Here is a 27602-nt window from a genome sequence, read left to right as displayed (position 1 = left end):
TTTTTATTTTTTTATTCAGGCATCCTTGCCCACAATGGCCAAGTGGCCTGGATCTGGCCCACTCCATTCAGCAGCTGGTAAGTTAAATATGACCAGCTCTCCTCCCAGGCAAACGTTCCCAGAAGCAGCAGCTGGCATGCCCTATTGCAACCAGCCAGGATCCTGACCCCATTGCTCTGCTCCTCCTCCTTTTCCCATGAACACATTTCTCTCTACTATGAGTGCCGACAGGACATGGTTTCTGCATCATCAGCCACCATCTTTCAGACTAACCCCACAAGTTCTGCCCCAGCACCCTGTTCTCAGTGGCCAACCAGATGCCCCAAAGGGACACTCGCAAGCAGGATTCAAACACAAGTCTCCCCTCCCCTCCCACCAACTGGTTTTCATGACTGATCACCTGCCCTCGGTGGGCCCCTGAGAGTCATTTAGGCTACTTCCCATCACAACATCTGCTGGATAATCAACCACAATGGGACCACAATGGGACCACCAATGGGGTCTGCATTGGCCACTGTGGCTGCATGGTTTGGGACACGTGTTTCAGCCAGATGTCCTGCTGAGCCACAACCTGTGAGCACCTGCGAAGGCGCAGACCAGCTCCCCCTCTGGGCCACCTGCCTAATGAAGAGTTCCGTGACATTCGCTCCTCTCCTCCACCAGCAAGGGAGGCTGCTCTGATAAATATCATTGCACCTATTTTGCACCTCACAATGCACAGGGCTGCCAGTGTGTGTGTGTGCGTGTGCCTGCCTGCCTGCCTGCCTGCCTGGCAGAGAGAGGATAGGGGAGTGTGAGGGCGATAAAACTGGAAGATGACAGAGAAGGCACAAGCCAATCTCTCACACTGAGCCCTAGAGATGGGCACCCCAAACAAAACCCCAAGCAGGGATTAAAAGGAGCAGAGGGGCCCTTTCAGGCTGGCGGTGTGTGTGTAAGGGGGAGAAAACTGTGGGGGCAGCCCTCTGTTATGGAGCCTGCCCGCCCCCTCAAATATAATGCTTGATACCAGATGTAGCTGCAAAGGAAAAGGGCAATACAGCTGCTAAATTTGATCTCTGGGTCAAACAGCAGAGAGATAAGGAGATCAAGAGGAGTCTTCACCTGCTACAGCCTTCTTTCCAAAGAGTGGCCAGTCAGAGGCTTCTTTGAGCCTTACAAGGTGAAGGCTCTTGCCTGTAGTTCGCGCCCCGAACCCCTAACCCCCCCCCCAGCTTCTAGAACTCAGAGGTATACTGCACCTGAACATTGAGGCTCCACATAAGAACATGAGAAGAGCCTGCTGGGTTAGGCCAATGGCCCACCGAGCCCAGCAGCCTCTTCCCACAGGGGCCAACCAGATGCCCAAAAGGAAACCCACAAGCAGGATTCAAACACAGGATGACTCTCCCCTCCTGCAGTTTCCAGAGGTTGGTATTCGGAACGGAGGCACTTACTGCCTCCAACTGTTGAGGCAGAGCAGAGCCATCATGCCTTGTGGACGTATCATCCTCAGTGAATTGGTCTAATCCTCTTTAAAAACAGCCTAAATTAGTGATCACCGCTGCCTCCTGGGGGAGGGAGCGCCACAGTTTAGCTACTCGCTGCACAAAGGTTCTGTTATCTGTCCTGAATCTCCCGACATCCAGCTTCTTCGTGGACAAGTTTGAGTGTCAGGCCCACTATCTCCATGCATTACGTCCATTGTTTATGCGGAATTTCAAAAAGGTTTTGATGAAGGCCCTTGACAAAAACTTCCAAGGAGGTTTCGCAGCCGTGACCAAAGAGCAGAGGTCAGTGCAGTAGCGCCTTTCAAGATAGCAGCGGAGGGGGCTCTGTTGCTCTCCAGCTGCTGCCCCTTGCCTAGAGGGGGAGGGATAAGTTGCAGCGAGTTTGGTCCAATGTGGCCACAAAGCAGAAATAAATGGACCATTCTCCCGATTTGGTGGAGGGAATAGAAAATGGAGTCCACCAGCAAGGATATGTCTTGGGATCTGTGCACTGAAACTCGTTCTTAAATAATCTGAAGACAGATGTCGTTAGTGAGGTGGCAAAGTTCGCCGAGGATGCCAAATTATTATCCAACGAAGCTGAATGTCAGAAGGTTCAGGACCAATAAGAGAAACGCCTTCTTGACAGAATCATAGAGTGGGAAGGGGTCCCCAGGGTCATCTAGTCCAACCCCCTGCAATGCAGGAATCTATTCCTACAGAGCAAACTATGAAATTCACTCCCACAAGAGGCAGCGATGGCTTGGAGAGCTTTAAAGGGGTATTGGACAAATTCGTGGAGGGCATCTCTCTCTGTGGCTTCTACTGTAGGCACAATGGCTGAGTTCTCCTTCCAGGATGAGAGGCAGGATAGCTCCAAAGGCCAGTTCCTGGGGGCCACAAGAGGGACCATGCTATGGTGCTCATGTCTTCCTTTGGGGCTTTCCCATGATCTGTTTGTCCTCTATGGGAGAAGGATGCTAGACTAGAGGGCTAATAGCCACCGACAGATTCATCCTCCATGGATTACACAAATCCATGGGGGATAATGGATGTCAGCTATGAGAAAGTCAGAGGCAGGAAATGCCTCCTGGAAATCACCGGTGGGGTGGGGGTGGGGGCAGAGTGCTCCTGGGCGCGAATCCTGCTGGCTGGCTTCCCCAAAGAGGCACCTGGTTGGCGGCTGTGGGAACAGGATACTGCACCAGGTGGGACATTGGCCTGATCCAGGAGATGCTCTTCTGATGCTCTCAAGAATGACAAAGAAGAGCCAACTGATGGGCAACCCCACACCTTGTGGAAGCGAGTTTTACAAGCTGTGTTGTGGAGAAGTAAAACCTTTTGTCTGCCCTGAATCTTCCGCCAGCCAGTTTCATTGTCTCCCCAGCAAGTATAATTTTATCAATCTCGGTCCTACTCCCCTTTAATAACCTCTCCCTGCCCCCCACAACCTTAAGAGTCTATGACCTTTCCCTGTGGAAGAAGGGTTTCAGATTCCTTTATCATTTCAGCTGCCCTTTTCTGCACCTTTTCCAGCTTCACAGCATCCTTTCTGAGGTGAGGCAACTGGGACGCGCCATAGACTTGCAGAGAGTTCTTATGGCACTGGCCGTCATATTTTCAGTCTGCTTCCTAATAATCCCTGGCATGGAGTGTAACATTTTCCTTGAGCTATCTCTCCATCGCCCCTTGAAAGGCTTATCCTCTGGGCCCACACACCTGGCGGTCTGAGGCAGGTGGCCTCTGAGCAGAGTTTTCATGTCGTGTCAGGGCTAATAGCCATTGATAAACCTGCCTTTCATGAATATAACTGCCTTTCCCCAAACTAGCCAAGCCAGTCAGACACTGCCAGTTCTTGTGGTCGGGAATTCCACAAATCGATGTATGAGAGGAGCTTCTGTTTGTTGGCGTTGAGCTGACTGCCAACTGGTCCCAATCAGGGGAGGAATAGATTCAGGACTTCACACAGGGCAGAGTTAAACTATGGAACTCATGCCCACAGGAAGCAAGGATGTCCATAAACCTAGCTGGCTTTAAAAGGGGGTTAGACAAATTTCTAGAGAGGCCCGTCGATGACTATGGGCCACAATGGCTCTGCTCTGCCTCCATGCTCAAAGGCAAGGATGCTTCTGAATCCCAGTGGCTGGAAACCTCAGGAGGGCAGAGTGTGGCTCTTGTGCTCAGATCCTGCTTGCGGGTTTCCCGTTGGGGTATCTGGCTGGCCCCTGTGAGAACAGGATGCTGGAATAAATGGGCCTGATGCACCAGCTCTTATGTTCTTAATGGTTTCAAACGACAAGAAGTGAGACTCCAACAAAACATTAGGAAGAACCTTCTGGTGGTGAGAGCTGTTCAGCAGTGGATTGGGCTTCCTAAGGTGTTGGGCTCTCCTTCCTTGGATGTTCCAAAGCAGAGGTTGGATGGCCATCTGTCCAGGATGCTTTAGCCGAGATCCCTGCATTGCAGGGGGTTGGACTAGATGGCGCTTGGTGTGTGTTCCTTCCAAGTCTACAGCTCCACGATTCTGTTATCCTGCTTGATCTCCACAGCGCCAGGCGTATCCTGAGCACCCTGGGGCCCCTCCTGAGAAGCACCATTAGTCAGTCCCAGAGAGGAAGATTGGAGGAAGCAGTCACGAGTTCCAGGAGGACAGTGTGGGCTGACTTGGGTGCTCCAACAAGAAGGAATCGCCAAGGCTCTCTCTCAACATCCGCACAGCTCATGCTTCCAAATCATAATCATGGGGGTGGGGAGAGACCAATGGCCCTGATCCTGGAGAGGAGTGAGAGAAGGAGGTTGCAGCGTGGGCTGGCCTAGCTCTGCCCCAGTGCCACAATCCAGTGCTTTCCTCTGTCAGGGACAGCCAGGGAAGATACCAGCCCTCTCTTGGATCTGAGCAGATCTTGTGCCTCCCAACCTCTGCAATCTCAGCAACAAGAGGCTGGAGGACATTGGAGAAGGTGGAGAGAGAGAGAGAGGGAGAGAATTCACTCAAGTCGGTTTGTGTGTTCTTCACAGGCTGCCCGAGTCATGGCAAGTGGGCCACCTGAGGACAAGTCACAATTGTTTGTGCGACTGCAGAGAGCGCCTTGGGCCGGTTTTTGGGGTGGCAGGCTAATTTGCAGCTCGCACTTGAGATGGATGGTCCTGGCATCCTCTGAGCCGTGAGCGCAGGGCGTTTGGGGCAGGAAATGCTGCCACACGGATGAGCAGGAGCTTTGACTGCAAGTCCCCTTGGCAAGGGCAATTGCTGTGCCCCCCCTCCACACTCCCTCTCCACACCCCACAGCTTGACTCCTCGGCTGCTGGGGGGCAGCAGCAGTTCTCCTGGGGCCAGGAGAGACCTTGCCAGACTCAGGCTGGCACCCGGGCAGCTCTCTTTCACAGCAGCCTGACACCTCTGCTCCTTCTTGCCTTGGCACCAGAGTAGACAAGCTGAGCAGGGTGGGGTGGGTGGTTTTGGGTGTGGGGGGGAGTGGGCAGAATTTGAACACACAGCCCACTCTCAAGGCCTTGCTCACTGCAGGTCAGTCAAGCTCAGGGCCAGGTAAGTTAGCCACCAAGTGACAGAGATGGGGCCCTGCTTGTCCTGGGGCAAAATGGAATAGAAGCATAGAGTTGGAAGGGACCCCCAAAGGTCATCCAGTCCAGCCCCCATTTAGGGCATTCGAGTCAGAAGGCCAGCCAATCTCTGCTTAAAAGCCTCCAAGGAAGGAGAGTCTGCCACCCCCTGAGGGAGTCCATTCCCTTGTCGAACAGCTCTTACTGAAAGGAAGTTCTTCCTGATGTTTAAAGCTTCGTGGGGAGGGTCCCCCTTTGCCACCATGGAGGAGACTCTGCTGTCATGCCCCCCCCCCGCCCTTGTATGTATTTGTTATTTCTTTACTTACTGCATTTCTATCCCACCAGGAGCTCAAGTTGACATACATGGTTCTCTCCTTCACATTTAATCTTCACATGGTTCTCTCCTTCACATTTAATCTGTCACAACAACCCTGCGAGGGAGGTTAGGTTGAGAGCCAGTGACTGGCCCTTCATGACCAAATTGGGGGGGGGGGCTCTGACTTCAGGTCTCCCAGAGGTCCCGGTCTGGCACTCTACCCGCTGCCTCTTTTCTATGTTCCATCCTGCTCTCATGGGGAATTTCTGCCAACAGAGCCGGGCCGGGTCTCATGTTCCCAGGGAGCCACAACAGCACCAGCCTCCCCGGAGAGTCCTCATTGGCACAGATCCTGAGCCCTGGGACACAAGCAGCTGCCAAGGCATAAGAACCTAAGATGGGCCTGCTGGATCAGGCCAGTGGCCCAACTGGTCCAGCATCCTGTTCTGACAGTGGCCAACCAGATGCCCCAATGGGAAACCCACAAGCAGGATCAGAGCACCAGAGCCCTCTCCCCTCCTTCTTCTGATGTGGAAGGAGAGCACAGCCCTCTCCTCCATGAAGGTGGCCCAATCCTGAAACTTCTGGGGCCAGGCAGCTCCAGACCTTTGCTCCTGCTCCTCAGCCCACGCCAGGCCTGGTGCTGCTGCCCCCCCTGCTGCTGCATTTCTCAGGATCCCGGGGAAGGGAGGCCTCCCTCCCAGAGGGGAAAGGAATGGCTGGGCTGAGGCAGTTCCTGCTCCAGCAGAGCCAGCCGCCCGCCTCCTTCGGCTCCTCGCCAGGCAGCTGGGCTGGGCAGGCCGAGCTGCCACTCTGTCTCCACTGCCTCCTGGATCCCAGCGCGATGGTGCCTGCGGACACACACACACACATGCCCATGCCACAGTCAGGCTCCTGCTCACACTTCATCAGAGGTGCCACCTCACACTTCACAGCTCCGTGAGCAGGAGAGCCAAGCAGGAAGAGGCAGGCCACCTCCCGGGGGGCACAACAAGGAGCCCAGGCTGCTGCCTGAAGGACAGCTCTGCTGATGGAGACCAGAGTCCCCTGCCCACACGGCAGCCGGCCGGCCAGCCGGTCCACCTTCTTGCCTTGGGTCTGTCCTGTGTCCTGCAGGGCTACCAATATTGAGATGGCGCATTTATTATTGGCAAGACGCCTCCCAGTCACTGAAGTCCATGGGCACCAGGCCGAGGGAAAGAAAGAAAGAGAGTGCTAGACAAAAGACGAGAGAAAGTCCTTCTTCACGCGATGCATAGTTCAGCTATGGAACTCACTTCTGCAGGAGGCAGTGATGGGCACTGACTTTGATGGCTTTAAAAGTTGTTGTTGTTCAGTCGTTCAGTCGTGTCCGACTCTTCGTGACCCCATGGACCAGAGCACGCCAGGCACGCCTATCCTTCACTGCCTCCCGCAGTTTGGCCAAACTCATGTTAGTAGCTTCGAGAATACTGTCCAACCATCTCATCCTCTGTCGTCCCCTTCTCCTTGTGCCCTCCATCTTTCCCAACATCAGGGTCTTTCCCAGGGAGTCTTCTCTTCTCATGAGGTGGCCAAAGTACTGGTGCCTCAACTTCAGGATCTGTCCTTCCAGTGAGCACTCAGGGCTGATTTCCTTTTCTATTTGCCAGGAGGTGATGGCACCAGTGGCCATGATCTTAGTTTTTTTATGTTGAGCTTCAGACCATATTTTGCGCTCTCTTCTTTCACCCTCATTAAAAGGTTCTTTAATTCTTCCTCACTTTCTGCCATCAAGGTAGTATCATCAGCATATCTGAGGTTCTTGATCTTTCTTCCGGCAATCTTAATTCCGTCTTGGGATGGACAAAGACAACAGGCTTTAAAAGAGGATTGGACAAATGAGTGGAGGAGGAGGAGGAGGAGGAAGAGGAGGCGATGGAGGGCTCTGGTACTCGGATCCTGCTTGCTGGCTTCCACAGCCACTGTGAGAGCAGGATGCTGGACTAGATGAGCCAGTGGATGGGCCTGACCCAGCAGGCTCACCTCATGTCATTTACATAGGAGCGTTGGGGCTTCCTGGTGAAAGGAGAAGGGGGCTGTCTTCTCATGCCCTCCTTCTTATTTATTATTGCTACAATAGATTTTCGGTCGCAAAGCAAGAGGGAGCAAGAGAATGGGGCCCGTTTCAGGAAGGTCTTGCTGGAGACCGACTCTGCTGCAGCCCCCAACAGAGCTGGCCCATTCGAAGGCCCATTTCAGCCCTGGAGAAGGGTTTCCAAACAGACATCCCCACTCCGGCACCACTCACTGAATAGCACAGGGTGCTGCTCCCATTCCTTGCAAAGGGGCTTGTTTCCCCTGCCCCCCCCCGGACAGGTCTGCTTTTCATGGCAGTCAGAATTTGCCCCCTGAGCCAGCCAGCCTCCCCACCTGCATGGCCCACCCTGGGATTTGAAGCCTCTGGTAGTTTTCATCTGAATGCATTCCTGTTCAGGGAAGTTTTCAGTATTCGATATTGTATTGTGTTTTTACTTTTTTTGTCGGGAGCCACCCAGAATAATTTCAGGTATAAAATTTCTACTACTACTACTCTATGCATCGCACCACCTGGCAGCCAAGGGGATCATTTCTGCAAAGGGGGGGGGGGTCCTGGGGCTCATTTACTTCCTTATGCTTGGCCTCCTGGCTGGGAAGACCCCGTCCCAGATGTTGGGGAGGGGGGAGGAACTCTGTTTGTGGGCAGAGGCACTTCTTGAACTGGGCCTTGCCTGAAATGAGGGATGTTTGCATTGGGCAGGTCAATTTGGAACTGGGCATCAGAGGCAGGAGGGGCCGGCCTTGCAGCTGTGCCCACCCACATGCCCACAGAACCAAGGGGAGACAGGGCCGGGGCTCAGAGGCAGAGCCTCAGGTTCCCCGGTTCAATTCCTTCTTGGGTGAGAGTCCCTTGCCTGAACTCCTGCTGCCAGTCAGTGCAGGCAGTCCTGAGCATAATGGGCCAATGGTCTGAGTCAGGAGAAGCTTGCAGCTTCCGACATCCACAGGACCTGCCACCCCCAGGAGCAGAAGAAAGGTCCCCCAAGCAGACAGGGGGCTGTCCTCCCCTCTCCACCGCACCTCCTGGACTTAAAGCTCTCCTCTCCCTCCTCCTCCTCCTCCTCTCCCCAAAATAAAGCTTGTGAAATCCATCAAGCAGAAGAAGAGAGGGAAGACAGGCAGCATGGTTCCCATGGAAACTAGAGGGCCTCCTTAAGCAGCTGGTTGCCATGGAGACGGCAGACGGATACACACAGCAGCACAGATCTATACTGTGGTCCAGAAATGTCAAGCTACAGCCGCTGGAGCAGCTGTGGGTTGGCATGCAAGGCAGTCAGAGGGCAGAGGGGGGGGGGACATGCCCCTTGGCCTGCGTGTCTGGGTTCATCACACTCACACACACTGTGCCCCGCAGAACATGATGCACAGCACACAGTTAAACCGTGGAACTCCCTCCCACTGGAGGCAGATTGGACAAATTCATGGAGGAGGAGAGGCCTATTGATGGCCCCGAGCCAGGATGGCTCTGCTCTGCTTCCACGGTCAGAGGCAGTGACACCTCAAGTGCCAGGGGCTGGGAATTGCTCTTGCGCTCGGATCCTGCTTGCGGGTTTCCTGGAAGAGGCATCTGCTTGGCCCCTGTGAGAACAGAATGCTGGACTAGATGGTCCCCGGGTTCTTAAGACACCCTTTCCATACCCCCTTCACCATGCCATGTGCCTCAGTGCCCCATTTTTGAATGGCAGCAGGAGGCACTCGGGGGACCCTAGTCTCCCAATCTGCCTTTGGGGAGGGGGAGATGCTTTGCCTTCCGGCCGTGGGTCTTGTGCAAAGCACACCCTCACAAGGGCTGGCAGGGTCCCCTGAAGTGGGAGCGAGGTGGGCAGGGGGCCCCTGGACCTGCCCTGTGGCAGCATCTGCCACCTGGGTGCCCCTCCAGATCCCGCTGCCGCCGCTCAGCCAAGACTGCCGTTGCCATGGCAACTGTGCCGCTCCGAGTGGCGATCTAATTCAGGGTTTATTTTAAGAAACGCGTCGGTTCTCGGAGTCTCCCCCGGGCAAGGAGGGGGCGAGGAGAAGTGGGGCACGCGGCTGCCTCCCACTCTTCCCCCACCAGCCTCCGCCCCCAAGGCAGACGCCCCCTAGCTGTGGGTGGGCATGGGAGGGGAGAGGGGTCCCAGGAAGGAGGGGCAGGCGCTGAGGGAGGGTCCCAGTGAAGCCGGGTCCAAGGTGAGAAGGGGGCTTTGGCAAAGCCTGGGGGCTGCTTCTGCCCTCCCCCGTCAGAGCCTTGCAAAGCCCTCTTCTCAGGTGGTGGCGACGGGGAGCCCTGGGCTTCAGCATCTCAACCCCTGCATTGCGTGGGGGTGGACTAGATGCCCCGGGGGTCCCTTCCAATCTCCTGATTCCTGGGCCGGCATGGAGGGCAGAGTGGGCTGCTGTGGGGTCTCTTTGGTCCAGCTTCAAGTTGAAAGAGGGAGGGAGGGAGGGAGCACGCAGACCGGAGTCCACTCCGCAGAGGGTTAAGTCTGGAGCATCTCCACCCAGCCCCAAACCAAGCAGCACTAATTCTGGGCACAGCTAAGTGCAGTGTGCTGAGCTCAGCCTCTGGGACCGCAGGCGCTCCAAAAAGCATCACGGGGAAGGAAGATGCAGTGTGTGGACTCAGAGGGAGCACTTTGCTGGTGCTGCAGGTCAGGGGGCAGGGGCCATGTGGGTGCCAGCAGGGGGGCAGGGAAGCAGGGATATGGGATCAGGATTCAGGAGAGCATGAAACCCAGAAGCTAAAAGGTGTGGATCAGGCCAATGACCCATCCAGCATCCTGCACTCACAATGGCCAGCTGGATGCCTCTGGGATTTCAGCTGGCAGGATCCGAGCCCAAGAGCCCCCTTCCCTCTCCTCCTCTCTCTCCACCTCCACAAATTCCTCTAAACTTCTTTGAAAGCCATTCAAGTTGGTGGCCTCCTGTGGGAGTGAGTTCCACAGTTCAAAGATGCACTCTGTGGAGAAGGACTTTCTTTCCTCCATCCTGAGTCTCCCAGCACTCGTTGGATGGCCACGCGTTCTAGATTCAGAGCTGCCTGGGGGCATCAGGAGAGCAGTCCGTAGCCAAAAGGACTCCTGTTCTTGAAAATTCCAGGGACCCTACAAACCATCGCCCTCCCCAAGCCACACAAAATGTGAAGGTAGCTGCAGTCTCCCATCAGGAAAACCCCAAAACCCGTATCATGGCATTGCTCGTTTATTGGGCCAACCAAAATGTCAGAAAATAGCACAGGAGGTTTCAAGTTATTCAGGTTAAATGAAGAAAAGCAAATGCATTAGCTGTGATTCTGGCAAGGCAGGGGGTTGGACGAGTTGACCTTTGGGGTGCCCTTCCAACACTACAATTCTGTGACTGATTCTATAATTGGCAGGGGAAGAGTGCATTTGTTTTGTAATGGCTGTGGGGAGGCCATGTTCCCCCATGCCTTCCACCTGGCAAGAGTCTTTAACTCGAGAAAGTTGAAGGGGGGGGCAGATATTCAAACAAGGCTATTAGAGGCTATGTAGGTTTCAAGTCTGCCCAGGAACTGAGTTCTGTTGGGAAGGAGAAACAGTCGATTCTGTATCTCGGAAAGTACAAACAAAAAACAAAAAACCTAGCTGTAACCCAGATCTGTCTCCATCCTACAATACACATTAAAAAAAAGCAAAAACCCCAGCCCTCTCCTAACAGCAGCAGCCACACTAACATTTTGGCAGCGCGCGATCAGCCACAGAGACCCCCAAGCAAGGCCTGGAGACCAGAGCCCTCCCAACAGCTGCTGCCCATCAGGCTGCCTCTAATCGGGAAGGTCGCCTCTCACCATTGTGACTTGCAAGCGCTGATAGCCTCCTCCTCCATCACAAATTCATCTCATCCGCTTTCAAGTGGCCTGAGCTGGCAGAGAGCAACCTGCTCTGGCCATGGAATCATAGAATCGCAGAGCTGCAAGGGACCCCAAAGGGCCATCTAGTCCAACCCCCTGCAATGACGGGGGTTGCTGCTGGTTCTGAATGTGCACAGGCACCTAGATCCAGGGGGGTCTGGGAGACACAGCCCACTTTTCTCTGCAACCTTGCAAGGGAGCCCTAAGGGGGACCCCCGCCCCCAATTTTACATGGCTAGTACACTGGCAGCCGCCCCCAAAATGCCCCCCTCTGCAACCAGACCCATGCAGTCAGCCCATCAGTGAAACGAGGCTCAGGATTCAAAGAGGAACCATAAGAACACAAAGGGAGCCTCCTGGGTCAAGCCATCCAGTCCAGACTCCTGTTCTCACAGGGGCCACCCGGATGCCCCCCATGGGAAACCCACAAGCAGGATCCGAGCACAAGAGCCCTCTCCCTTCCTGGAGTTTCCAGCGACTGATATTCAGAAGCATTGCTGTCCCCAACAGGGGCTAGTAACTTATTTGCAACCCTCTGGTCCTTCAGACATTTGTCTCATCCTCTTTTGAAGCCATCCAAATTGGTGGCCCTCCCTGCCTCCTGTGGGAGGGAGTTCCACGGTTTAACTCTGTGCTGCATGAAAAGGGACTTTCTTTTCTCCAGCCTGCATCTTCCAGGATTCAGCTTCCAGTATTCTGAGCAAGCAAGAAGAAGCTCCTTTCTCCCCACTTCCTCCCTGCCATGCATAATCTAGTAAACCTCTTTCATGTCAAAGCTTGTGTGTGTCATGAGGAAGGAGACAAACGCCGTTCTCTTTCTGAAGGATTGAGGTCTGGTAGCATCAGGGGGGGGGGGAGAGACACATTTTGGTTCCCCAGGTGATCCAGGCCAGGCTTACTGCCCCTCCCAGAGTGGTAGAAAGGAGCTCCCCCTGGATCCCCCCCCCCCAGAGCAGCAGCAAGGGAGGCAACTGCTACCTGCCCTGGTCTCTGGGAGCAGCAACCACACCTGTCCAGAACCCAGAACTCCCGGGCAAAATTGCAAGGAGGTTCCCCAAACAGAGAAGCCGCCTCCTCCGCCAAATCCATTCCCCAGGGCTTCCCTGAGCTGCTCTTAGTGTCAAAGCAAATGAGGGGAAATGATATCTAGGTTAACTAACCAACGATAAGTCAGCTTTAATTGACATATCTCCACCAGCCTGTGTCTCAAGATCAATCAATTCATCAGACACATTTGCATGTGCGCAGAACCTCAGCATTCATGCCTTTTTGAGATACTAGTGGAAGGGCGAGGCATTGGATTATTATGCTATTTTACTTTTTTAATCTACTGACTTTTCTTAAAGGGGACAAACCATTATTTTAAAAAAAGCCACTCATTCATATTCAAAATGCCATCTTAGCCTCCCCCCCCCGCCACATCACAAGAACACTCCAGAAGAAATCATAAGAATCCAGATCGAAAAACAACCTTGGGTGCCTTCAGTTCTTACAGATGGCAATTGCCCCTGCCCACCAGTCAGTCAACAGGCAGAGAAATCCTAACCAGCATCTTATCTGCTGCAAGGCCAGCTGCCAGGGATTCCTTAGCTGTGATTCCTGCACTGCATGGGGTTGGGCTAGATGACCCTTGGGGGTCCCTTCCCACTCTACAGCTCTGTGATTCTATGCTCCTGGCCAGTGGCTGCTGGGGGGCAGGGCAAACCTTCCCGTTCTGCCATTCCACTGACTCCTGCGGAGTTGATTTTAATGACACCTGCATTTCTGGCGGTGGGCAGGACCAGGGAATGTAGGCGGCAGGATTCTGTGCCATTCTATCCCTCCCCTTAGCCCTGACACAGACAGCCCTTTTTTGCCATTTACACCAGCATACCTCAGGCTGGCTTAATTTATGCCAGCAGGGCTCTTCCTTAGCTGGCATAAGTAGATAAACCAGGTTACAGCCAACTCAGCCACCGAAATGCCCTGAATCCCAAACTCCTCCAGATCTTGTGAGGATTGCACAGGGACAGCGAAGGCTTGATTCATCTCCGGATCAAGCGAAGCACCTGCTGCTTAGTCATCAAGCATCCAAAGGTGCCTGATTTTGAGCAACAGGGAATTGGGGCGAGGAGGAGGGATGAAGTTGCCTCTGGTGGTAACAGCAGAGAAAACACAATTTCTTAGGCGTGCATAGGAGGGAAGGATCATAAGAATATAGCAAGACCCTCCTGGATCTGACCAGTGGCCCATCTAGTCCAGCATCCTGTTTTCACAGGGGCCAAGCAAGTGCCCCATTGGGAAACCAGCAAGCAGGATCCGAGCACAAGAGCCCTCTCTCCTCCTGTGGTTTCCAGCAACTGGCATTCAGAAGCATCACTGCCTCCAACCATGGAGGCAGGACAGAGCCATCCTGGCTAGGAGCCCACAAGAGCCCTCCTCTCCTCCATGAATTTGCCTAATCTGTTTTAAAAGCCATCCAAGTTGGTAGCTGATGCTGCCTCCTGTGGGAGGGAGTTCCATGGGTTAACAATGTGCAGCACAAATGATTTTTTTTTTTTTAAATCCAGCCTGGGTCTTCCAATATTCAGCTCCATTGGATGTCTAGGGGTTCTAGTGTAATGGGAGAGGAAGAAAAACTTTTATTTATGCACTTTCTCCACGCCAGGCACAATGAAATGTCATGTCGCCTCTCGGTCACCTTTTCTCCAAACTAAACAGTCGCAGATGCCATGATCTTCCTTCACAGCCAGCAAAATGGGAAATATGGCTCAATATAAAGGAATATAAAGTGATGGTGTACATTGGGGCAGAATGTTTTATTTCACCTGGAGGCAAAGGGGGTCTGAACTGCAGGTGACTGCCAGGAACAAGGCCTTTTGGTGACAGTGCACAGTGCAATGGAGATGCTGAGGCCCCGTGGAGCAGCTGGGGAAAAGGCACATTCTACAGATCATTAGGCAAGGAATTGAAAATAAAAACCGCGGGTATCATAATGGCTTTCTACAAGTCTGTGGTGCAACCACCTTTGAAATACTGCGCACAGTTTCTTGTTGACTCACCTCAAAAGGGATAGAGCAGAGTTGGAAATGATTCAGAAGAGAGCAACCCAGATGATCAAGGGGGTGGAGAGGCTCCCCTATGAGGAAAGGATGCAGCATTTGGGACTTTATTTAGAGTAGAGAAAAGGGGAGTAATAGGGGACAGGATAGGTAAAGGTAAAGGGACCCCTGACCATTAGGTCCAGTCATGTCCGACTCTGGGGTTGTGGCGCTCATCTCACATTACTGGCCGAGGGAGCCGGTGTACAGCTTCTGGGTCATGTGGCCAGCATGACTAAGCCGCTTCTGGCGAACCAGAGCAGTGCACGGAAACACGGTTACCTTCCCGCCAGAGCAGTACCTATTTATCTACTGTACTTGCACTTTGACATGCTTTCGAACTGCTAGGTGGGCAGGAGCAGGGACTGAGCAATGGGAGCTCACCCTGTGGCGGGGATTCAAACCGCTGACCTTCTGATCAGCAAGCCCTAGGCTCTGCGGTTTAACCCTCAGTGCCACCCGCGTCCTAGGGGACAGGATAGATGTTTATAAATGATGGGGAACGTGGAGAGAGAAAAGCTTGTCTCCCTTTCTCACCGTGGACTCTCGTTGAGGGCATACACCACCTGCCCATGGACTGTGCTCAGAAGCGAGGCTGAGCCCAACAATCTCTCGAGGACCACAGATTCAGCACCTCTGATCCATATTACACCATGCAAAACATCAGGAACACAAACATTTCCCAAACACATTCAACCCCAACATTAAAAATGTCATTGGGAAGCAACCTGTTGTAGGGAAAGAGATGGCGGATTTGAAGAACGGCCCACATCATTCAGCTGCCTTGGGAGGACTGGCACTTATTAATGATTCAAGCTGGAATCTGATAAAGATTTTTCCCAAAGGAATTAGGGACCGCCAGTCAGTCGTGTGAACCTGAGAAAGACGCACAGCTGAAAGGGATTTTCCATCAGTGAGCCGTCACTGGTGGTTATGACATGGGATTTTGTTGGTGTAAAAATTCTACGCTCGAATTAGTGTGAAGTATAATGCCATTTGCATATAGCTGGGTCTATTTATTGCGCAGGCTGCTGGGAGACTCCTGCCATGGGCATCTCTGTCACAGCCAGACTCAGCCCTCAGGGCCCTGAGCCCTTAAGGAGGGAGAAGCTGACACTGGAAGAGGGAAAATATCTCAGCACTCAGATCTCGTAATTTCTAAGGTTGTCTTTCGCTTTGTCCGTCCCATGTTCACTGAAGTGCCAACTTTCTCATGCAGCCACTGGTCCTTTGGAAGAGATATCCAATCCCTCCCAACCCTGCAACCCCCAGCAAGGCAGCCTGTCAAGTGTGGACTATGCATTTCTGCAAGAGGTCCACCTCAGAGGCAGAGGCTGCTCTTTCATTCATTGCTCACCATGCTAGACACAAAACATTCCTGGGAAGTGCCTTTCCCAAGAGGTGCATCGTGCACCATGTATTTTTGGCCCAGGTATCTGCACCACCGTGGGACGCGGGTGGCGCTGTGGGTTAAACCACAGAGCCTAGGGCTTGCTGATCAGAAGGTCAGCGGTTCGAATCCCCGCAATGATGGGGTGAGCTCCCATTGCTCGGTCCCTGCTCCTGCCCACCTAGCAGTTCGAAAGCACGTCAAAGTGCAAGTAGATACATAGGTACCGCTCCGGCGGGAAGGTAAACGGCATTTCCGTGCGCTGCTCTGGTTCGCCAGAAGCGGCTTAGTCATGCTGGCCACATGACCCGGAAGCTGTACACCAGCTCCCTCGGCCAGTAACGCGAGATGAGTGCTGCAACCCCAGAGTCATCCGCGACTGGACCTAATGGTCAGGGGTCCCTTAACCTTTTTAACTACACCACCGTACAAATCACAGTCTGAGAAACTGTTGCCAGGAGGCAACCTTTGCAAAACACAGACAAAAACTTTGGCCACTAGAGGGAGCTCCGTGCCCGGCATTCCTTCACTAGGGATGAAATGCCACCTGTTTGGACCTCTTTGCCCTCCTTGCCAAGCAAAAGTTGTTCTAAAGGAAACACGTGAGTAAGCAGCAGATACAGGACGGGGCAGGAGGGATACGAGAGCCAGCACGGTTGAGTGACAGTTTAATATTTATATCTCACTTTCCCATAATAAACAAAGAGTTAAGGCTAATAATAATAATAATAGTGACGGTTATGATAAAGATACTTTTATTCTTTAGACCCCACCCATCTGACCGGTTTCCCCAGCCACCTACAGAAAAAGAATAGGGCAAAAACAAACCTAAGAAGAGAAAAGTGTTAGCAATTAAAATACTAAGCAGAAACATCCTTGCTCCTAATTTGCAGGCATCTCTTAATGACTTTTTTAAGCTGACAGGCCTATTCAGCAGTCTGTAAACTTTATAGATGAGCCCATCGTTTTATGATTCTTCTGTATTGTTGCTATGATGGTTCTTTCGGTTTTCTGCATTTGTGGATCTCCCTGTGCAACAAACAGGGAAGAGCCGTCCATAAATAACTGTGTGAATGAATATGAGCATATTACAAGCCTGCGGGGATACCTCGGGGTGCCTAGTTCTGCAGAGGGCGGAGGTGGAGGGAGAAGCTACCCAGGAGGAGAGCTGCCCACGACAAAGGAAAGGCTGAGTCTTCATGGGGCTACAAAACTCTTGGATCTCCTTCCCAGAAGAGCCCACAATGTGCCTTTCAAGTGCCCTCATCATTTGGGCAAGCAGCTATGAGAAAAGCAAATTTCATGGGCTGTATCCAGTCTTACTCCAAGTAGACCCATAAGACGCTTAGACCATTCATTTTCTGGAGCTGAAGACAACATGGCAAGTGCTTGCAGTCAGTGTGGACTTGCTGCCACTAGAGGGAGCCAGCCTCACTTCCTCACTTCTTTGGGAGGTAGAATTTTGGTACCTAAGGAGCAGAGGTACCTGCTTGTTTGTTCGTTTTTACTTCCACTTGATTCTTGACACAATTCTTAATGCCATTCTTAAACAGGGGGCTATTCAATGGAAAAACCATCCTAACCAGCAGCAACAAATGCCAAGCACAGAAGTCATTCTATGGTGGGATCTATTGTGATCTATCAGCACTGCCACGGTTTTAACACAATGGTGAGTCAAAGGAAAACTGGTTACCCAGTACCTTGGGAAGGTGGATACCTTCTAGCGGCCAAACCTGCCTCATATCTCCTGCCAATTGTTAAAGGGGGACAGTTAACGACTCCCAGAACCCCATGTCCCCACCACAGCCTCTTACTAAGGCCAAGACAATGACCATGGGACACAGGCACCACACATACACAACAGCAAAGAGACTCAGAAAAGCAGCCTATAAGATTGTAGCACTAAGCGGATTCCATGAACCATACTGTATCCTCTGACTATCCAATATAGAATCAAATAATCGCCAAAATTCAAAGGTTTGATGGATTTTCTAATGACTCCTCTGGAAGAGGGGAATCCGGGGCTCCCCCTGACTCCATAATCCCTTAAGGATAAGGTCCCATACGCCCTCCCCCTCCGCAAAGGTGTGAACTTAGCCACACATAGGAGGCAGGGAGGCAGTCAAGGGCAGCACACACCATCCTGATACTTCAAAGGAGAAGCACAGGAAAGCCTTGCAGCTAGCCGGATGTGTAATACTCTTATTGTCTTTGGGGAAGAGGGGTAGTTAAAAAGGTGTCTGGAAGTGGGGTTATTGACAGGGAAGGGTGATGGGCTCATGTTTTCTACATGCCAAACAATCCGACTTTAGTGATATTTGTGATGTATCGATGATGGTGTTGAGAAACGTAATATATGGGAAAATGGGTAGAGGTCGTAATGTTCACGCAACCCCTTGCTTTTGGGTTTCCTACTCTTGTGTGTTTGAACCTTGTTGCAACAACAAATAAAGATCAGGTCAACTGACCACTGTTTGCTTCTTATAACTTGGCTGGGACTCCTTGTTTGCTGACCAGAGAGACCTGCGGGCCACACACCGGATTCATCCTTATCACAATGCAAGAGGAAAAGCGGAGAGGTCGTAGTAGGATTTGGGTCCTGCTCAGTGTTACAAATTAGCCAGGCTCCAGGTGTGTTTTGCAACCACATGGAGGTCTCTGGATGTCAGGCTGGTGACTGGGAAAGCAAAATGTCACTTAGAGAAGGATCTTAAATATTTTCCGTGAAGCTCCTGACTGTAGAACTTGGTTGCCTTACATTGAGTCAGGCCATTGACCACCTAACCCAGCATTTCCAGCACGAGCTGGCAGCACAGGCCCTGAGAGTATCAGGCAGGGGTCTGAACCTGGGACCTTCCCCATGTGAAGTAGATGCTCTACCACAAAATTACAGCCCCTCCCCATCTCGCTTGCTTTCACAGAGAGAGAGAACTGAAACGGAGAGACCCATCTCTGTGCTGAAATCAAAAGTCTGCGTCTCGTAGTTTCACACATGCGGGGTGGGGGGAAGAGATATGAAAAGGTAAATGCACATCCAGATACCCCCACCTCTTCTCCACATTCTCCCCATACCTCTGTGTCAGGGGGGGGGGACTCTCTGCTTCCATGTCCTCTTTATCTCAGGATTGCAACATCTGGAGAAACGCACTAACTGGAACCCTGATCCTATCCAAGTCATTCAGTGGGGCATTGCCTCCATCACACCGCAGGCTGGAGAAAGCTCTGGGCTGGAAGGCATGGAGCCAGTTGCTAAATTCAGCTCACTGGAAGATAAGGGCCAGGCGAAGGAGGGAGGGGCCTGGAGATAACCTTCAAAGGCACCCCAGCCCTGGATCAGTAGAGCCAGGCCCTCCCCTCCTGGAAAAAAGATAAGTCAGCTATTTACCAGTAATAGCATCACAGAAATGGGAGAAGCGGCAGTGTGCAGCAGCTGAACTAGGATGCCCAAGCAAGTTGAGTCCACCTGTTCAGGATTCAGTCAAGACTGAGGTTTTTCTTGCAGATTTCACGTGTTTCTTCCAAAGCTGGGAAGGGCTGCACTATCTCACCAATTAGGGACCAATGTCAGGTTCTGCATTTAGGCAGGAAGAACCAGATGCACAAATATAAGATGGGGGGGGGGGGGGCTGGCTTGATAGCAGTACATGTGAAAAGGATCTTAGTAGACCACAAGCTGAACACGAGTCAACAGTGGAATGCAGCATAAAAAAAAAGCTAACGCTATTCTGGGCTGCATCAACAGAAGTCTAGTGTCAGATCAAGGGAAGTAATAGTCCCATTCTATTATAATATAATATAATAATTTATTATTTATACCCCAGCCACTCTGGGCGGCTTCCAACAGAATATTAAAATGCAATAGTCTATTGAACATTAAAAGCTTCCCTAAACAGGGCTGCCTTCAGACCACACCTGGAATATTGTGTCCAGTTCTGGGCACCACAGTTTAAGAAGGATGTTGACAAGCTGGAATGTGTGCTGAGAAGGGAAACATCACGGGTCTGGAAACAAGGCCTTATGAGGAACAGTTGAAGGAGCTGGGTATGTTTAGCCTGGAAAAGAGGACGAGAGGCGATATGATAGCCATCTTCAAATATCTGAAAGGCTGCCACATGGAAGATGGAGCAAGCCTGTTTTCCCCTGCTTTGGGGGTAGGACTCAAATCAATGGTTTCAAGTGACAAGAAAGGAGGTTGAACTTTCTGAAAGTTACAAGAAACTAGGAAGAAGTTTGGACAGTGGAACGTCTCCCTCGGAGGGTGGTGACCTCTCCTTCCTTGGAGATTTTTTAGCAGAGGTTGGATGGTCACCTGTCAGGGATGCTTTTGTTGAGATTCCTGCATTGTAGGGGGTTGGACTAGATGACCCTGGGGTTCCTTCCAACTCTATGCTTCTATTATAATTAGTGCTATTTTATTGTGCAGTTGACCTTTTCTGCTCACGGTAGCATTAGGGCAGTGATGCACATCCCCCTTTCAATGTGCGCAAATGTTTTTTTTGGGGGGGTGATACTCCTTCATCTGTAATAAGTAGCTTCCTTCTGAAATGATGTTTTTCATTCTGGAAGTGTTCAGGGGAAGGGGGGGCTGTCCCGTTTTCAATGCGTGGAGCACAAGTCAGCCCCTCCAGATGTCAATAATGCTGGAACAATGGGGAAGCATTGCAGAACAATTACTAAAGACGAATGACGTGTGGACGGTTCAGATACTGTACCACAAAAGCCCGTTGTTGCATCAGTGTTGCAGAACACAGCAAAATAAAACAAAACAAAAACCACCCACCAGTCTAGAGGGACCCCACACATGTTCTCACAGAGGCCAACCAGATGCCTGCATTGTCCAGAAGCGTCACTGCCGCCAAGTGTGGAGGTCAGAGCATAGTCACCCTGGCTAGTAGCTATTGATAGCCCCCCCCCCCATGAATTTGCCTAACCCTCTTTTCATAAAATCACAGGATTGTAGTATTGGAAAGGACCCCAGGGTCATCTAGTCCAACCCCCTGTAATGCAGGAATCACAGCTCGAGAATCCCTGACAGTTGGCCATCTGCCCTTTTCTTAAAAACCTCCAGTGAAAGAGAGTCCGCCACCTTCTGAGTCTGCCCTACCACTGAACACCTCTTACCCGCAAAATGTTTTCCGTTGTAACTTGAAGCCATTGGTGCGAGTCCTACCTCTGGAGCAGCAAAAAAAAAGCTTGTTCCCTCTTCCATGTGACTATCCTTGAGATATTTGAAGATGGCTCTCAGATCTCCTCTTTTCCAAGCTAAACATACCCAACTCCTTCAACTAAGCCTAAGGCTTAGTTCCCAGACCCTTGTATCTGAAGAAGTGTGCATGCACACAAAAGCTCATACCAAGAACAAACTCAGTTGGTCTCTAAGGTGCTACTGGAAAGAATTTCCTATTTTGTTTCGACTATGGCAGACCAACACGGCTACCCACCTGTTCCCAGACCCTTGGTCATCTTGGTCACCCTCCTCTGCACACCGTCCAGCTTCTCCATATCCTCCTTAAATTGTGACCTTTGGACCAGATCCAGCAACTGCAGGTCTCTTCTGATGCTCAGAGGCTGCCTTCACACACCTTGCTTCCCCCAGATGTTTCGGACTGCATCTCCCAGGGGTCCCATGGCCAAGCTGGCTGGGGCTGATGGGAGTTGCCCCAACATCTGGGTGGGCAGTGGGCACCCAATTGGCGAAGGCTGTTCTAAAGCCACCTCGGCCAAAGGCCAGCTTCACACTTAGGGCAGCAAATGCCCCAAACCCCCTCCCTGCCCTCGTGACCCACAATCGGATACCCCCCCACACACACAACTTGCCTTTGCTCTGACGAATTTTGCCTTTGCGTTGGCTTTCTGTGACTCTTCGCAAGAACAAGGCTTGTGGTGTGTAATCGGAATACAGGTTGCTAAAGCAGAGCTGATCGCTTAAAAGCAGAGAGACCCTTTGCAAGACCTCTGGTCCTTTTTTTGAAGATTTCAAACTTCGCCTGGGAGTGCTAGGTGGCTAGCTCAGATCTATAGCTCAGCAGGCAGAAACTCAATTATCTGTCCACCAGCTGAGGAGGAAGGGGGATTTGTCAACAAAGGATGCTGCTGAAGAGAGGCAGCGTGGTGCTGTGGGCGGAGTGCTGGTCTTTGGCCGTAGGAAATCTGAGTTCAAAGGGAGCCTTTGCCATAAGTGGCATTGGAAAAGATGCCCTCTCTGTGTCTTTCCCACCTCATAGGTTGTTGCAAGGCCGAAGTATGATGCCTAGCTCCTCAGGGATAGAAGGTAAACTTCAATTTAAAAAACCTCACTAAACACTTTGGGTTCCAGAGCTCCCCCGGCAGGTGCTGCTTGTTAGAATCATAGGATCGTGGAGTTGGAAGGGACCGTGGGGTCATCTAGTCCAACCCCCTGCAATGTAGGAATCTTTCCCCAACCATGACCCTGAGATTAAGAGTCTCATGCTCTACTGAGTGGGATGACCCAGGTATTCTGCACCCTGCTTCCTCCAGCAGCTGCCCTGAAACCCTTTGCAGGAGTCCTCCTCCCAACAAGCCCAGAAGAGCACAGGTGGGGGAGGTGAGGGTGGGAACAGGCAGGAAGCCCCAAAGGGGGTAAATTGCAGCTCACCCCTCCACCCCAAGAGAGCCCAACCCCAGCATCTTCATGGTCCTACAACACCAACAGCCTCGACACACACAACACCTCTGAGCAGGTGCAGAGCGCACTCCCCTGGCTAGACAGGGCCTTTGCGGACACAGTCACCACACCAATTAAAGGAATGAACCACCAGGTCCTCCGCCTTCCCCACCCCACCCCACCTTAACCCTGCATTCCAGGGGTTGGACTAGATGACCCTCGGGTCCCCTTCCAACTGCGCCCAGGTGCCTCCCTCCGCCTCGCCCGCCAGCCAAGCAGCCACTTGCCCTTTCCTGGGGAGAGAAGGTCGAGGCGGGGAAATGCTGAAGCGGCTGCCTGGCTTGGATTTCCACGATCGATGCCTCGCCGGTAACGGGAGCCGGAAGCGCAGCCGGGACGGGCCAGCCAGCACGGCGCGCAGGGGAGCCGGAGCGGGGGTTAGCAGGGACTCCCGGGGGAGGGGGCAGCAGCAATCCACCCGCCTACAGATGTGGGGGGCAGTGAGGGGGTCCGGGCAGCCCCCGCGTCCCGGAGGCGCTCCAATCTCTGCCGGCCACTACAGGCACCCGGAGACTCCGCTGCCCGCCCCGTCGGGCTGCAGGGCTCGGCCAGGGGGGGGTGCCCGTGTCCTCGCCGCGCGGCTCCGGGAAAGAGCCCGGTCGGGCATGGCGGCGGCGGAGCGGCAGCAGCCCCCCTCCACCTCACCGAGACAAAGCCAGCCTAGATGATGGAGGAGCCGTGCCTCGTGGCGGGAAAGCCTCGCTCGACGGGCGACCCAGACGGCGTGCCTCCCTCCGTCCCGCCCGGGGTTGAGTCCAGAGGCGGACGGGGAGGGGGAGAGAAGCACCTGACCTAGCCCCGCCCCCTCCCCACTTCTTCCCTTCCCCCTCCCCTAATTCGCCCGCCCTGGCGGGGGGCACACCAGCCCTCGAGAGCGGGGGGGGGGGCATAAGCTGCGGCTGTCCCCGCTCTTCTTCCTCCCGCAATGGGGTGTTAGGTAGGGCACCTGGCTTGCCCGGCCCGGCCTGTCCCCCTCCCCAACTTGACCCGCACTGGGCGGGGGGGACACTAGCCCGGGGGGGGGGCAGAAGCAAACCCCTCCTCCCCTCCTCCCCCTCGGCTTTTTGCGGGGTTGGAGGCGGCGCGCCCTTACCTTGCCCGCTGTTGCTGCCCGGCGGCAGTGGCGGGGGCGCTCTGCTCTCCCTCCCCCTCTCCGTCGCCGCCGCCTCCGGTTGCTGCCCGCGGTGCCCGGGCGCGGCTCCTCGCCGGCGGTGACCGGTGAAGCGGCGGCTCATGGCCGCTGGCGGGCCGGGCCGGGCTGGGGGCGACGCTCGGCGCCGCTCCGCCCACAAGTGGCTGCCTGCCTGCCTGCCTGCCTGCTTGATCCGGGGCGCTGATGCTGCTCCCGCCGAGGGTGCGGAGGCTCCGGCGGGCGGCGGCGGCGGGCGCGGGGCTGCGCGGTCCTAGCGCCTCCTTTCTCAGCGGAGAAGGAAAAGATGAGAAGGAGCGCGCGAGGAGAGATGCTGTTGGGGCGAAGGCGCGCCTCTCGACTTCGCCGGCATACGTCACCAAGCACGCTCTTCACCTACGGAACTCACTGCCACGAGATGCGGCAGGAGGAGGCTCCGGAGAGGGCGAAGCCAATTCTTGGGATTGGGGAGGGGGGCAGACAACCCCCACCCCTCGGATTTATTCATTTATTTCGCTTATATTCCACCTTTTCCTCGGAGGAGCTCGTGGTTCTCCCCCTCCCCTTTTAATCCCCACAACCACAACCCTGTGAGGTGGGGGGTAGGCTGAGAGAAGGCAGGACCCAAGATGACCAGTGAGCTTCATATGCCCCAGTGCAAGGGGGCAGAATTTGAACCCTGGTCTCTCCCAATCTGACCCTCTAACCCAGGGGCTGTCAACATGGTCCCTACTGCCCAGTAGTGGGCGTTTCAGGATTCTAGGTGGGCGGTAGGGCACAAGCTGAATCCTTCCATTGATCACTGGTGGGTGGTAAGCAAATTTTACCATCAAGAAAGATGCATTAGTGGGCGGTAGGTATAAAAAGGTTTGACTACCCCTGCTCTAACCACTACAGCACAAATAAAAATAAAAAAATTCCTTCCAGTAGCACTTTAGAGACCAACTAAGTTTGTTCTTGGTATGAGCTTACGTGTGCATGCACACTTCTTCAGATACCAGAAGTGTGCATTCACACTCATTCTAAGTACCCCTTTTGCCAGGATAGAGAGAGGCTTGTGCTCAAATAGTTGAGTTTAAATAGTTTGCTACTTAGAATCATAGAATTGTGCCCTTGGATGGGACCCCAAAAGGGACATCTAGTCCAATTGCAGCTGTTTGCAGCTTTCACCATGGGGCTTATTCCGAGGGAAATGTGCCTAGGATTACAGCTGAAAAAGGAGCGCTAAAGTTCTCTACTGGAGATTATTCCATCATCCAGGCCCCCACCCTGAGAAGGCCCTGTTCCTCATACTCACCAGCACTGACTAACCAGAGGAAGGAGTGGAGCAGAAAGTGGAGGGTTTGATGCCTAACTTTGAGGCCAGGAATGGTCATGTAGCAGAAGGCATAGAGGGGGCATCTCAAGGGCAACTAGTAGCTCCTCGCTGCTAGAGCTGACAGGCAGGCGTAGAGCCTCAGGAGGTCCCAGCCTCAATCCCCAGCAGCCTCACCAGGTTGGGCTGCGAACGTCCCCTGCCTGAAACCCCCAAAAGCCACTGCTGCCAGTCAGTGCATACATTACTGAGCTAGACAGACCACAGATTCCTGTGTCCCCTTCCCTGGATTGGGCTGCTTCATGGCTGAGTTGAGGGGGGGGGGCTGTCCAGTTGTGGTGGACACAGGGGCAGCCACCCCCTCCACCTGCAGCTCAACAACACTCTGCCTCTGGCATGTCCAAAACGTGTGTGTGTGTGTGTGCAAGCAGCTGGTCCTGCCTGGGCTACTTCAGCACCAGAGCCAGGATCAGACCAAGCCTGAAGGTGAAAGGTGCAAGTTCAAATCTAATACCCAACCTTGATTTTTTTAAAAATTAGCACAATTGATGTGAAGAAAATCCACCCTGCTGGGAACAGGCTCTAGTCCTGTTCTCACAGTGGCCAAGCAAGTGCCCCCATTGGGAAACACAAGAGCCCTCTCCCCTCCTGTGGTTCCCAGCAGCTGGCATTCAGAAGCATCGCTGCCTCCAACTGCAGCCACCCACAGCCCTCTCCTTATGCAGGAGCTTGTCTATTCTCTTTTAAAAGCCATCCAGGTGAGTGGGCATCACTGCCTCATGTGGGAGGGAGTTCCCACGGCTTAACTCTGCATTGGGAAATGTTGCAATTGGACTCAGCTGTGGGGGGTGCTGGGAGTGACCTCTCAGCAGTGGAGGCAATCCTGGCACCCCACTCAGTGCCCACCTGGGCCCTCTGCCCGCACTCGAGGGGCAGTCGTGGGGGCTGATCCCCTTTGCACCGAGGGGCCTCGGGACCCTGGACGCCCCTCCTGTGAATCAGCGTGAGAGCCAGAAGCCGAGGGCACAGCAGGAAGAAGTGTGGCAAATGCAAGGAGCAAGAGAGGAGGCGGAGAGCCGTGCAAGAAAGCCCCCCCTCCCCAGCTCGCCCCCATTGCCGCAGGGGAACATAAGAACCTGGCTTTCACTAAGGTGGACCCCGGGTCCACGTTGCTCAGTACCGTCTGCACACTGACTGGCAGCGGTGGCTCTCCAGGGTTCCAAGACTCTTGAATCAAGAGACAGGGGCTCTGCTCCCCCAGCCCTGCCCGGAGATGCGCCCCCTTAGGGACCTTCTGCGTGCACGGCCGGTGCTCCGCCCGCCGAGCCACGAGGACCCTTCCCCAGCCTGGAGCGGAAGGAGCCCCCTCTGGCCTGGCTCGAGCTGGGGGCTCCGCTGGCTGCAGCTGCCTAATTCTGCCATCTCTCCGTGAGGAGGAGCCACCGGTGAGGAAGAGGAAGAGGAAGAGGGTGTCCTCCGCGTGCGCGCCGCTTTTGTCCTTTTTGTTCTCCAGCCCAGGCTGCTCTGTTTCTCTCCCCGCATCTCCCTGCCACCCCCCCCCCCCAGGACAGTCTCGCAGGATTAAGGAGAGGGAGGGAGGAACCTCTTGACGCCACTGGAGAGCCGCTTGGCTCCAGGGTCTCCTCCGTCTCGAAGAGGCAGAATCGGGACTCTCGCGCTCCCCTCTGCTAGGTGGGGGGGGGGGGTGGCAGGTGAGATGCAGGAAGCCCTAGAAGACCGCAAGGAGCGCCTCTCCATACTCCCCTCCCCGCCCAATATTTCCCCCGTCCTGTGCTCTATCTATTTGCTTACTTGTTTATTGCTTTTAATTTCCACCTCCCCCCCGCCCCAAGGAGCTCAAGGTGGCATGCAAGGCCTTCCCCCCCGTTTTAATTCCCGCAACAACCTCAGGGCCGAGTGGAGGATTCGAAACCCTTGTTTCTGTCCGGTGCTCTAAGCTCTACATTGCTGGGGAGGGTCCTGCTTGTGGTGTCATGGGGGAGGTCTTGGGGGGTGGCACGAGGAGGTGGGGGGCGCTGCTTCTTCTGGGCTCCTCAGAGGCTGTCTCTGGGACTCCCTCCCACTGGAGGATTAGCTTTGCCCCCACCCCATGTCATCCCATCCTATTTATTGTTTGAAATGTTTTTAGACGTTCTTATCTGTTGGGATATTTTGCTGCCCTGGGCTTCTTTAGGATGAGGAAAGGCAGGGCAGAAATTTAATAAATTTAATAATTATTTAATAAAATAAAATAAATATGACCAGGCATTTGGTGCTCAGCTGCACTGGGCAGCAATAACAAGTATATTGCACACTTTCTTTTGCTGTTGTTGCTGCTGCTGCTACTGCTGCTACTGTTTTAAAAAACCTGCCTGAGACCTCTGGGCATAGGGTGGTATATAAATTCAACTAATAATAATAATAATAAACTGGCCCTGTTTCATTGTACTTTTAATTATTGTTTTATGGTATTTGTATTTTGCCAAGGTATTTTTTTGCATAGTTTCAGTATTGTTGCTATTCAATATTGAGCAGAAGTACAGTTGAACAGCTTAGTTCTCGAACATTTTGGCTCCCGAACGCTGCAAACCCGGAAGTGAGTGTTCCAGTTTGCGAACTATTTTTGGAAGCCCAACATCCGACAATGCTTCCGCGGCTTCCGATTGGCTGCAGGAGTTTCCTGCAGCCAATTAGCAGCTGCGCTTTGGTTTCCGAACGTTTTGGAAGTCGAACAGACTTCTGGAAC

General features: G+C 53.3%; 1 protein-coding gene across 1 annotated transcript in view; it reads right to left on the bottom strand.

Moving 5' to 3' along the window:
* Nucleotides 1-23527, bottom strand: part of SLC12A5 (solute carrier family 12 member 5) — an 89488-nt gene extending 65961 nt beyond the window's left edge. Inside the window, exon 1 of the mRNA XM_033153933.1 lies at nt 23506-23527. The gene's annotated coding sequence lies outside the window, so the exon portion shown is untranslated. The remainder of the gene's footprint in view (nt 1-23505) is intronic.
* Between the last annotated feature and the right edge of the window lie 4075 nt (nt 23528-27602).

Source organism: Lacerta agilis, chromosome 6, assembly GCF_009819535.1.
Source record: "Lacerta agilis isolate rLacAgi1 chromosome 6, rLacAgi1.pri, whole genome shotgun sequence".
NCBI classification, from domain to species: domain Eukaryota; kingdom Metazoa; phylum Chordata; class Lepidosauria; order Squamata; family Lacertidae; genus Lacerta; species Lacerta agilis.
Note: the sequence above shows the minus strand (reverse complement) of the source record. Positions and strands in the feature narration are given on the sequence as shown.